We start from the raw sequence: 7,996 nt of genomic DNA, 5'->3' as shown, positions 1-7,996 counted from the left end.
CGAAAATGATCGGTTTCGCACGAGGTTCAAAGTAGACGTGCACAACAGCCGTGCGAATCTTTCTACGGAGTCAGAAAATTATTCCCCTCAACCTAAGCCCTCCAATTTCACATTTAAATGAAATTACCCATCAAAAACCTCATGAAATTGGGCCAAAATTCGGTATATTGAAGCAGACTTACCTCTCTACGCGATCATACCTCCAAATCACAATTCCGCACAGTCGAACTACACAAACTCTTCCTCCCCAAGCTTCTTCTCCTCTTCTCTCTCCTCTCCCACGAGCTCTCTCCCTTTAGAAAACCAAAATCCCGAATTTGGTTCAATTGGGAAAGTTAAAAAGCTTTTAAGAGGTGAAATGACCATTTTGCCCTTCACTGAAAAAGGACCGGTCAGATAATTTATCTGACCGCCTCCATCCGACCGCCCCCATATCTTCTTCATTCGAAGGCCGATCGCGATGAGTTTCGGAGGGTAGGTACCTTACACAATTACCAACTCAATGGTATATTTTATTTGAGATTTGAAGTCCTCTTGCATAGGTTTCTGGGTACACCAAAATGTCACTTTAATGCCTTAAGGAGTAATTTTCTCTCTCCTGGTGAAATCAAACAAAGTGCCTGGGTCTTCATCACTGTCATTCAAGTCTATAGGATCAATTTCTAAACTTTTGGGCTCAACTCGGATCTGAAATGCCGGGTTAATAGGTTAGGATTTTTAGGGATCTCACATCCTCCCCCCTTAAAAAAATTTCGTCCTCGAAATTGAGGTATCGAGGCTCCAAGAGGGTTGGATACTTCGCTCACATCCTTGAACCTCTTACCATCTGAAGATCCCAAAAGACTTCTCCTCCTTCTTATCTCCCATGAAAGACAAAGTCTAACACCACTGATCAAAATCTCCTCACCATGCTTCTTTAGATCACCTTGAAATCCAATTGGAGGGGTACCATCGGAACAAACCGAACCTTCTTCTCTAAACAAAAGATGACTGCCTTATGAGCTGTCAACCAAACCACATCTAGGTTCACATTGAAAACTCTCATATCAGGTTTCACAAGATGTGCATCTAGGTCTCTTCCTTCCACATACACAAAATATGCATCAAAATCTCTTACTTCATCAAGTCTCACCATAGATCAAGCGGGTGTACAAAACACTAAGTCAAAACTCAATTTTGTCAGACTGTACACCTTCCCTACCTGGGGATATTGAGCTGGTCTTGCTGATGCTATTCCCTTACTGAGGACATAACTTAGATATATGCCCCAGTTGGTGATAAAAAGAATAGAGAACATCCTTCTGCCCGATGCTGCTCTTGCCGCTGGTCCTGCTGGTCTAGGACTAGGGACTGAACTGGAGTCGGCATAGAATAGTCCCACTTATTGAAGAGCACTACTTGGATGAACTACACCACCAACATTCCCATCACCATACCTTGCAACCTAGAGACTGGAATTGCGGTGCGAGATATGGTGTTGGTCTATTGAAATTCCTTGTTTCTTGTTCACAAACTGATTGCTCCCTTTATTGGCCAAATTCCTTTGCAGCAGAAAACTTTCCCTTTCTCTTGCCTCTACTGTCGTTGCAAACTTCACCACCTGTGCATAGCTCTCAATAGGCTAAACAAACACATAAGTCCGAATGGAAGATCGCAGCCCCTTGCAGAACTTCTTGGCTTTCTCCATGTCAACTTTCATGAAAACAGGGCAAAGAAAAAGAGTTATTCAAACCTTTGTTGATACTCCAGAATTGACAATGATCCCTATGGAAAATGCCATAAAGTTGGAGCTTCTGATCGGCACACAGAATCTTCTGGTCCTCGGTGCATCTTAGGTGTCGAAATGCCTTCTCCATTTCTCTCAACCACCTACTAGGCAACAGAGGATCATTAGTCACACCAGTGAATGAAGGTACTTAGAGCTTAAGAAAATGCTCCATCAGTTTGGTGTGGGGTCCCAAACCAAAGTCTCCCACATTCCTCCCTGAGCGCAGAACCCGGCTTCATTGCCACAGGGTGAAGCCCGATTCCCTTGACTCACTGCCAACACACCTTGCATCAAAGTGTTGACATGGGTCTGCTATTGCTTCAACATATTACCCAATATATTCAACACATCTTGGGTAACAACCACCTGTGGAGTGGTCGAGAGGTCATCACCTTGAGCAGGAGGCTGTTGGGGCGCTTCCGCTTGAGGTGGGTTGGTACCACTTCCATTCTCATGGTTATAGCCACAAGCATTGCCATCCTCAAACGTCCGATTCCTCAAATTCACCATTCCGGCAAATAGCAAAAAGCCAACATTCACGGATCAAAAGAATATCGTTTGAACATCTCAAAATTTCAATCATACAGTCCAAGAAATACTCAGTCGTAGCATCCTCAGGCATGAGAATCACCCATTAACTCATCACACGCGAAAAGGAATCAAATCGAGTTAAAAACCCCAAAATTTTATTTATTTATTTATTATTATAGCCATCTGAGTAAGAAAACAAAACAAAACGAATTGAAGAAAGCTGTGTATAAGAAAATAAAACAGACCGACTGGAGAACCAAACAAATTTTTTTTTTTAACCCAATTGAGTAAGAAACAAAACAAACTGAATTGAAGACACAAAAATAATAATAATAAAAACATTTTTTCACCCAAATGTGTAAGGAAAACGAGCCGAATTGAGTAACAAATCTCAATTTTTTTTTTTTAGCAAATTCTATAAGGAAAGAAAAACGGACTGATTTGGAAAAACAAACATTGAATTTTTTTTATTTTTTTTATAATATTTTTTTTTTCTGTTGGGACCGGTCAGATGAGCCAGTCAGATGGTTATTTGACCGCCTACTCACTGGAATTCAAAAAAAAAAAATCAGAAATGGGACCGGTAGCATGGGGCGGTAGGATACCTGTTCAACCGCCTCAAATTTTGCGAGTTGACTCGGCCAAACTCAGCCGAGTCAGAGCGACACAAGGGTGATTGAAGACTGAGTCAACTGGGACCGGTTGAATAGGTCCAAAAAGGTGGCGGTCAGATACGATCCGACCACCCTATCCGACCACCTACTTCCAACTCACACCTTTTACTATTCACAACTCAGAGCCAACTCGTTTTTCACTATTCATGACTCAAAGCCAAATTCAACTCGGTTTTCACTATTCATGACTCAGAGGCAAGGTTCCCACTTGATTTCCCACTTCCACAATGCTCCGAATTCAAATTCGTCGACGATTTATCCGCGAAAGCACACGTAATCTTCAAATCTAGCCCATATTCAAGATTTCACTTCCGTTTCTTGCTAGATTCAAAATATTCTTGCACACTCACCTATGGAATTTGAATGCTACCAAAATGTTATGCATTCCAAAATTACTTAGTAACATTCCCGTGCATTTAAGCTCAAATTCACATCGCATCCCTCCCGTCTACACAATTTGTCGAAAAATTTCCATATTTCAAGAAAAACTTCATATTTTCAAGAAATCTCATATTTTCCTTTCTCCTTAGCTCATTTCCGCATCGTGAGTCGAAAATCACACCTCCTTGATGCAAACCTTCGCCACCTTCGCTCCACATGAGGGCCATCCCATTGATCTTTCTTATATCCATATTGAGAACGACGATTACTGAGCTGAGAACTCTCAGGGTAGTGAACTTGACTTTCAGGCGTCTCTTGACCCGAATCTTCCTTCATCAATACAAGCCTCCACCACCACCACCACCTTAAGACTGATCCCTGGTCACATCTAGTGTTCATTTCGATTCCCGAACTTTATATTTCGGCTTGTAAGAGATTATGGATTTTGTTTTATTCTTAAGCGTGATTGTTCACGCTCTTTCACTTTACATTAGGGGTTGTAATATTTTATGACTTATGCTCTTTATCGTTTCATATAGATTATTGTGTCTTGTTAGATTACTAACACTGTGTGGCTTTGGATTTAATATCATTATTGTTCATTATTCGAGTTAGCTTCATTATGCTTCTCTAAATCACTGTTGGTTTCAAGTTAGAGGTTGTACCTATTATTCACGTCTACTTTTGCTGAATCACTTATAGATTGGTGACTCAAGATGCTCCACTATATAATATTACAGTTAACATTGTAGGCGAACCAAGAGCTCTGATACCACTCTGTCACACCCCACCCAGCCGGTTTCCGGACACGCCCGAATACCCGTGGGGCGATACTCTCCACAGGATCTCGGTTCGCGGCCAATCCATAACAACAATATTATATAGCATAATCCAAGAGCAAGAATATAAAAGAAAGTAAATCTAAGGTTATTACAGCGGAAGTCTAAAAAATCAAACGGCGTTCTAACAACGGAAAAAGGAGGAAACAACCTAAACCCAACCCAAGTAAAAGAAACTCCAAGCCTCAGAATGGCTGGACTCCAAAATCACAATCTGCACAAGTACACATCCCATCATGCATCTTTGTATCCTCGCGTGCCGGTCCCACATAGGACTCTACCGGCAGCAGACTCTCCAAGTAATATGAGTCGTTACAACCTGCAACAGAGTCTAAAGAAAAGACAATATTCACAGAGGATGAGTTCCACAGAACTCAGTGAGTCTAACATATCATACATCATGCATTCATCATGTACACACACACATATCAGCATATACAATCGATGAATAAAAGAATGAACATGAAGATATGATTATAACTTCTACCATGTAGTCTCTACAGTAGACACGCTTTAAGATAACACACCAGCCTCCTCTGGGTAGTCTCATCACTCACCCTCACGACACTTAAGCTCGTATGTTGGGTTCACCGCATTAGTTGGGTCCTGTCACATCAACCATGGCTGGGGATTAGGTCAACACTCTCTCCCATCACCATTGGCCTGAGAACTGGCGCGTGTCAAGGATTTACTCTAGCCCAATGCAAAGTCACTATGTCTCGTGCTACATGTGATCCGGATACCTTTCCTCATGCCTAAGCGCCCTTTTGGTCCGGTATCGTTTTCACCTATGAATGGAATCCTCAACGGGAGGCATCTATTGGATCCCATTCCTTAACCCTGTGGTCATCTACATATGCTAGGGTGGATGCCGTCATGTCCCCTCACGCCGCCTAACCGCCGTCTTTTGGGCGATCACGAGGTCCGTTCTAACACATGTCACTATACCACTGCATGATACCGTGGGTCTGTTTGATGCACACAGAACCCCATCCACTGGATATCACGGGTCACTCGGCTTCAATACCCCTGCCGAAAGGGTAGTAGCACTCACGGGATTCTTAACCACATGCATCTAGACAACCACACCGACTATGAAAAGTGCTCTGGACATCAGAGGACAGTGTCCCATACCACAGCCGCTGATAACCCAAGCTAGGAATACCAGATAGGTAAACCCCATTTCACCGTCACATACATTCATATGCATCAATCAAGTGAAGTAACCAATCAACCAATCACATAATCACATACGATTTACCTTTAATCATTCAATCAGAAATACAGTATGATACGCAGGATTATCGAGATTATAGAAGGTAACAGAAATTATCATGCAATACCACATTATTCACAATCCAAATACACAATGATATTACATAATATATGCGATGTTATCCTCACCTGTTAATCGAGAATTCATGCGCAAAGTCCCACAAATTCACAAAATGAAGGAATGCCCAATACCCAATTAACCTAGCAAATAAACAAGCTAAATTAGATTTAATTCGAGATTCAATTTGAACACAGATCAAATGTGGGTTAACCGGGTATTAATTTCGGTTCAACAGGGCGGGTCAACTCAGTCCCAAAGCGACCCGGTTAACTCGGCGGGCAGCTCACCGAGTCAACTCGGTCGAAAATGATCGGTTTCGCACGAGGTTCAAAGTAGACGTGCACAACAGCCGTGCGAACCTGCCTACGGAGTCAGAAAATTATTCCCCTCAACCTAAGCCCTCCAATTTCACATTTAAATGAAATTACCCATCAAAAACCTCATGAAATTGGGCCAAAATTCAGTATATTGAAGCAGACTTACCTCTCTACGCGATCATACCTCCAAATCACAATTCCGCACAGTCGAACTACACAAACTCTTCCTCCCCAAGCTTCTTCTCCTCTTCTCTCTCCTCTCCCACGAGCTCTCTCCCTTTAGAAAACCAAAATCCCGAATTTGGTTCAATTGGGAAAGTTAAAAAGCTTTTAAGAGGTGAAATGACCATTTTGCCCTTCACTGAAAAAGGACCGGTCAGATAATTTATCTGACCGCCTCCATCCGACCGCCCCCATATCTTCTTCATTCGAAGGCCGATCGCGATGAGTTTCGGAGGGTAGGTACCTTACACAATTACCAACTCAATGGTATATTTTATTTGAGATTTGAAGTCCTCTTGCATAGGTTTCTGGGTACACCAAAATGTCACTTTAATGCCTTAAGGAGTAATTTTCTCTCTCCTGGTGAAATCAAACAAAGTGCCTGGGTCTTCATCACTGTCATTCAAGTCTATAGGATCAATTTTCTATTTTTTCCCCCCCCCCCCCCCCAAAAGCCCAGGTTAATTGTTTAGTTTTTTTAGAACCCCCCCACCCCCCCCCCAATTTTTTTTTTTTTAAACAAAAAAATTTTTTTTTTTACCCCAAACCAAAACTCTCTTCCTGTTTTTTTCCCCCCCAAAGCCCCTTCCCCCAGACCCCCCGACATCAAGGAAGGAAAGAATCGGTTCTTTCCTGGAAGAGTCGCATGTCCATAGCTCACCAACTGGCCCAAGCCATCAACTACCTCCACACCAACAGTGCAGGCCAAATTATTAATGGTGATATCAAGTCATCAAACGTTCTCCTTGATGAGAAACTCAACTGCAAGCTATGTGATTTTGGGTCTGCAAAGATGGGTTTCTCATCGACAGTTGTTCCCTCATCATCAAAGATTTCATTGATGGGTTCTGTAGGTTATATGGATCCTTATTACTTGAAGACTGGTATTCCATCTACTAAGAATGATGTCTACAGTTATGGAGTGATAATCTTAGAGTTACTCACGGGACTGGAGGCTTTCTGCTCTGAAAAAGAAGAGTTGCTGATTTCAATTGCAGCTCCAGTACTTCAAGATCCAAACAAGATTCTAGAAATGATGGATACTCGTCTAGGAGACCAATTTGATGCACAAGAAGCCATAGCCATGGCTAATATAGCTACACTTTGTGTTGCCAAGAATCCGACACAAAGACCTTCCATGACTGAGATCATATGTACCATGAACGACAAGATCCAGCCCATCTCCTTTGTCTCTGCGGTGGAAGGACTCAAGGTTAATGGAAATGCAAATCAAAGGAAACTGAAGCATACTTCTGGCCATGAAAGATAGTACTTTAAAATTAAAATCATTGATAAGGAAAAAAGTTCTTTTGTATATTCGTGGTTGTTTTAGGACGCGTTTGATTACTGTCTGAGAAAACATTTTCCTTTTTGCGAGAAAAAAAAAAAAAAATTGGATTACCAAAAAAAATTGAATAGCATTTGGTAAACATTTTCATATATAAAAGCAAATTTGCAAAACTACTTTATTGATAAATCCTTTCAAAAGACAGTTTGTAGGTATGCGTACACTTTCGTAATTGTCAAGTCACTGGCAATGGATCACTAGTCATTAAGATCAACACTTAACAAACACAAATTTTTTACATTGATGGACTCAACAAATTCAAAGTGTACTAATCATAGAGAGACTAGTTATTATATGTTACATACTCTGAGAAATTTTAACTTGCACCCCTTAAACCCATCATAGTCTAACAATGTACATTTGCATAATAATATATTATGATGGGTGCGGTTAAATCAAGAACTACATATTGGTTCAAACCAGATGATCATCCATAAAAACAGTTCAAATAATCTAATGGACCAAATAACCACATAAATCACCATAAATAATAAATGCTACATAATCAAAACAACCTTACAAGTGTCTACTGTGAATGTGCAAGTAATATAATGATACGTGTTGGGCCACACAATTCTTA

The 7,996-nt window shown here is 41.2% G+C and overlaps 1 pseudogene; it reads left to right on the top strand.

Annotated features, from left to right (window-relative positions):
* Positions 1-6,675: 6,675 nt before the first annotated feature.
* On the top strand, positions 6,676-7,385 carry LOC149001601 (putative receptor-like protein kinase At4g10390 pseudogene; annotated as a pseudogene).
* Positions 7,386-7,996: the final 611 nt, after the last annotated feature.

Source organism: Hakea prostrata, chromosome 10 (genome assembly GCF_041222555.1).
Source record: "Hakea prostrata isolate BN-2017 chromosome 10, UWA_Hpros_2, whole genome shotgun sequence".
Lineage (NCBI taxonomy): Eukaryota > Viridiplantae > Streptophyta > Magnoliopsida > Proteales > Proteaceae > Hakea > Hakea prostrata.
This window is presented reverse-complemented; position numbering and strand designations above follow the sequence as displayed.